We start from the raw sequence: 5,250 nt of genomic DNA on the forward strand, positions 1-5,250 counted from the left end.
CCAGGTCTAGCTGCTCCAAGAAGCAGCCATTGAAGGTATCAAGAAACTTTCTCTCTGCCTCCCGTCCTGAGGTGACACGGACCCAGTCAATATGGGGAGAGTTGAAATCCCCCATTATTATTGAATTTTCTTGTCCTGGGGCTCCCCTCTCCGTCCCCACAGCCCTGTGCGATCCAGCCCCACAACTGCTGCAGAGCCAGGCAGGACAGCACGGGGTAAGCCACCAGCGACTGGCATGCTCCGAAGGATGCCGAATGCAGAGGGGCTCTCAGCCCAGCCCAGCCTGGCCCTGCCCAGCCTGGCCAGGGGGAGGCAACTCCCATCTCAGATGGTTCCCAGAGACTCCCCGCTTGGCTCCTCTCCCCAAGCTTGTGCTGGTGTCCCCGGGGGCTACTGCTGAGGTCTCAGCTGGGGTAACCTGCCTGATGCACCCCCAGGTGCACAGCCCCGTGGTGGGCACTTGGCTCATTAGACCCCATGGTTGGCAGCGATCCAGCCAGGCTGCCACCCCACCCCGCCAGCTGTTGTTTTCCAGGCAGGCCGTTAAATGAGCCGTTGGCAAATGCAGCCTGAGCCATTAACCTGCAAAGAGCAGGCAGGGAGCGCAGCGTCCCCCGGCATCCCCCTGCGCTCCCAGGCAATGCAGGAATCCCAGCACGGCCCTGTTTGCGCACCCCCAGCCTCACTCGCTCCGCAGCAGATAGCATGTGTGCATGGGAGCGAATGCCGGCCATCTGGAAGGCCAAGGGTCAGCAAAGACCTCACAAGCCTTTTGTCCCCTATCTCTCCGTGCCTGCGTCCCCCGAGGAGGCTGGGCTCTGAGCTCAGCAGATCAAGTGAGGAGATATTTACACAAGCACCTCTCAGCTCAGCCATCAACCCCAATGGCCAGTGCTGGGGGTGATGCCGCAGGCCTAGGACATATTGCAGCCAGAGCTGGGGAGTTCCTTGCTCACCATGGTGGGTCCAGCCGGAAATTCAGGGCCAAACCTCTTCTAGGAACTCAAAACCCACACGAGGGGAGCGTCCCCTGCTAGCGGCTGGGCGGTAGAAGAGGATAAGAGTCTACTATAGCTGTCAGCTAGTGGAGCTACTCCTTCAGACTCTGCTGTCAGCTCATTTAGGGTTGGTATACACCCAGCGAGCAGGTACTGCCCAGGTGGCAGCACCGTACGCTCCCTTCCCCCCAAGCCTCCATCCCCTGCACGGAGGCCCTCGAAGGAGAGGGGAGTTCAGTTTCCCTGTCCCATCAGCTCCTTATCCCCAGGCTGCCAGCAAGGGGGCTGGGTAATGCCAAGGGTGAGCCTGGGCTTGCAGTGTGGGCAAACGTCCACTAGGAGCCGCTCCGGCCCCACCCGGCAGTTCAAAGGGGAGTGGCTCTTTGCCCCTACGGCCCTGGCCAGGATTCGAACCTGCCGCCTACAGGGTCTATAAAGATTAGGGCACAATTCTGCTCTTCACAAAGAAGCAGAAGGAAGAGGTGAGGGCCAGCTGGGATCTCAGGTCTCCCTTGGGGAACAGTCAGCCCAGCTTTTGTACAGGGAAATCATGCCTCACCAGTCTATTAGAATTCTTAGCAGGTATCAACAAGCATGTGGACAAGGGTGACCCAGTGGCTATAGTGTACTTGGCCTTTCAGAAAGCTTTGGACAAGGTCTCACACTAAAGGCTTTTAAGCAAAGTCAGCAGTCATGGGATAAGAGGGAAGGTCCTCTCATGGATCAGTAACTGGTTAAAAGATGGGAAACAAAGGGTAGGAATAAAGGGTCAATTTTCACAATGGGGAGAGGTAAATAGTGGGGTCCCCCAGGGACCTGTGCTGATCCACATATTCATAAATGATTTGGAAAAGGGGATAAATAGTGAGGTGCCAAGGTTTGCAGACAATACAAAATTTCTCAAGCTCGTTAAGTCCAAAGTTGACTGCGAAGAGCTACAAACCTGTGAGACTGGGCAACGAAATGGCAGCTGAAATTCAAGGTTGATAGGTGCCAAGTAATGCACATCGGAAAATCCCAGCTATGCATACAAACGTATGGGGTCTAATTTAGCTGTTACCACTCAAGAAAGATCTCGGAGTCATTGTGGAGAGTTCTCTGAAAACATCCACTCAATGGGCAGCAGCAGTCAAAACAGCGAACAGAACATTGGGAACCATTAGGAAAGGGAGATAGGGGTCCCCGGTATACGTCTCCGTCATTTCGCGTATCCGGTGTTCATCAACAGGGGAACGTGTTCTGATACACGTCAGTCCTGATCCGCATCTCTGTCACTTCACCTTTTGCGTGGCTTTTCTTTGGGTGCTTCCCCGGGATTCAAGAGGCACTGGCAGGGAGGGGGAGGAGCGGGAATGGGGCGCGCTCGGAGGACAGGGTGGAGCTGGGTGGCAAGAGGCGGGTCGGAGGTGAATGGTGGGGGGGAGGAAGAAGTAGGGCCATTATTTCTTATGGGGAAAAATTCCCCGTATCCGTCGCCCTTTTCAGGAACACAACCCTGACGTACACCGGGGACCCCCTGTAGCTAATAAGACAGAAAATATAATGCCACTGTATAAATCCATGGGACACCCACCTATTGAATACTGCCTGCAGTTCTGGTCACCCCATCTCCAAAAAGAGATTCAGAATTGGCAAAAGTACAGAGAAGGGCAACAAAAATGACTAGAACAGCTTCCATCTGAGGAGTGATTAGAAAGCCTGAGACTGCTCCGCTTAGAAAAGAGATGGCTGAATATGCTAGGGGTCTATACAATCACGACTGGTGTGGAGACAATGAACAGGGAAGTGTTATTGACCCCTTCACACAACACATGAACCAGGGATCCCTCATGAAACGAACAGGCAGCAGGTTTAAAACAAACAAAGGCGGTATTTCTTCACACAGCGCTCAGTCAACCTGTGGAACTCGTTGCCGGGAGATGCTGTGAAGGCCAGAAGTACAACTGGGTTAAAAAAAACAAATTAGATAAGTTCCTGGAGGACAGGTCCATCTGTGGCTATTAGCCAAGATGCCCATGCTCTGGGTGTCCCTAAACCTCTGACTGCCAGACACTGGGACCAGACGACAAGGGATGGCTCACTCAATAACTGCCCTGTTCTGGTCATTCCCTCTGGGGCACCTGGCACTGGCCACTGTCGGCAGACAGGACACTGGGCTAGATGGACCATCGGTCTGACCCAGTGTGGCCGCTCTTAGCTCTCCACCCCCCCAAACCAAGCAGTGAATTAATCCCTTAGGCCCCACAGCTGGCACCCACTTCGGGAAGGGGGTTTCTCCCACAGTCCTGCTGAAGTGGTTGAAGGTTTTCAGGAACCCGTAGGGAAGCAGGATGCTGTACCAGTCCTGGGGAGGGCTCCAGGGAGCGGTCTCCGGGCGCGGTGACCCTAGGCAGCACACCGGCGCGATTGCTCTGCATTAGCACCTCCAGCTTGTTGACTCAGGGTGCTTATCTCCAGCTGGAGGGGCATTGCTGGAACGTGCTGTCTCGCACGCCTGGGATGGTGAGAGCCACGTGGCAAGCGAGAGCACAGAGCTCACGTACCGTGGTGCTGGGTGCAGGACAAAGCCTGGAATGTTAACCCAGCCTGGCGCTACCCGTGATCCCCATGTGGCCCTGCTCGTGCTCTGGCCCCGGGGAGCCACCCATGGGCGCTTTGCCATGCCCTGGGGACCCCGGCCCAGCCTGACTGCCAGACCCTGCTGCTCCGCCAGCCGGGCGGGACTCCAGTTTTGCTCAGGGTTGCAGTTGTAGCTCTGGCTTCCCCGCACTGTCCCCAGTGAGCACTGCCTCTGGCTGGCACAGGTAGTGCCGGCAGCTCCCTCCTGGTCCCCCCCAACACCTGCCCCGGCAGCACCTGGCCACGTACCTGCTGAGCCCAGGTGCATGAGCTCTGGTGCCGAGGTGCCCTCTGGTGGGCAGATGCATGCGCTGCACTCTAATGTTCTGTAGGTGCAGTTCACGGTGGCTGACCTTGCCAGCCTGCTGCCCTGAACCGGGCCCTGGCTGTAACAGATGTACTCCTGTGAGTAGCGCTGCCGGATCGGGCCCTGCCTTTGAACGGATTACTTGGCTGCGTTTCCTTCCAGCCGCGCATCAGCACTGCCACGCTCCTCCTGCGCCGTTCCTGTTCAAAGCAAAACGACCCCCAGCAGCAGACTAAACCTGGGGCTGCCGCTCAAACAGCAGGAGCGTCGCACACCGGAGCCAGAGGAGCGACCCTGTTACCTGGCAGCGGTTGTAGGCTCTTATCCCCCTAGGGGACCAGCCACAACAGGAAGCTGTGACAGGCCCTGGGCTAGGAGCTGACAATCCATCTTCCCACTGCAGCTTAGCGGGGTCCCCTCCCCGAGCCCCATGGCAGACAGCCAGATACTCAGGAAGTACGTCAACATCTGCACTAGCAAAACATCTGGCAGCCCTGTATCTAAAGCCTCCAAGGATGCCCAGGACTGACAGGCCTTGGGGGGAGGGAGCAGGGCTAATGGGGAATTCACGCTGCCTGCTCTGCAATGGAGCGCTCCGAGGCAGCTGGGGGGACATGGGGCAGTGCCACCCAGAGCAGGAAGATGAGACCAGCTGCTCACCCCAGCTGCCAGGGCCCCCTCCATCTCCTGCCATTGGGTCACACCTTTTCATGCAGGCTCACCCTGTGCCCAGAGGCTGGGCCCTGCTGTCCAGTGCTGAGGGCCTGCGGGTTCCCTGGTCATACAGACCCCTGGGCACGTTGGAGGCTGGGAGCAGAGGGTCCCCCCTGATCTGCAGATGGTGCCGTAGATGCCCTGGGCACCCCAAGACGAGCTCCCACCTGCCTGGCAGAACTCGGAGAACAGCAGCAGCTCACGGGCTCCAGCGGGTCTCCCTGTTGAGGCTGGATGAAGCAGGGCTGCCGGGACCGGGCGCTAGGCAGCGTTCAGGGCCCTGCAGGCTCAGAGCAGGAATCGCGGGTGCAGAATCCGGATTCCCTTCGGCCCGGTCTAGACCACAGAGCTGCTGCGAGTGCCCTAAAGGGCTGATTGGAAACTGAGTTAGAGGTGCCGGCGGCTGGGCCTGGGTGGACAGGCGGATTTCAGTGGTGAGCCGAAGAGCGATCTGTTTAGAGCAAACCGAAACAAGCTGGTTGTGGACCCAAAGCGAGAGCGGCCAGCCAGGGCTTTGCCCCCCTTCACTAACCGAGCTCCACATCGCAGTGTTGGCTCTACGGGTGCAGTGTGAGTGCGTGGACGGGGCCTCGCTGCCGTGGGCTGAGTTAC

General features: G+C 57.8%; 1 long non-coding RNA gene across 1 annotated transcript; it reads right to left on the reverse strand.

Moving 5' to 3' along the window:
• Positions 1-2,759: 2,759 nt before the first annotated feature.
• Positions 2,760-5,032, reverse strand: LOC128847868 (uncharacterized). Its single transcript, XR_008446959.1, has 3 exons — positions 4,806-5,032; positions 3,867-4,124; positions 2,760-2,941 (listed from the first exon to the last, which is right to left on the reverse strand). It is a non-coding gene; the product is annotated as an uncharacterized LOC128847868 (long non-coding RNA).
• Positions 5,033-5,250: the final 218 nt, after the last annotated feature.

This window comes from Malaclemys terrapin, chromosome 13, assembly GCF_027887155.1.
Source record: "Malaclemys terrapin pileata isolate rMalTer1 chromosome 13, rMalTer1.hap1, whole genome shotgun sequence".
Lineage (NCBI taxonomy): Eukaryota > Metazoa > Chordata > Testudines > Emydidae > Malaclemys > Malaclemys terrapin.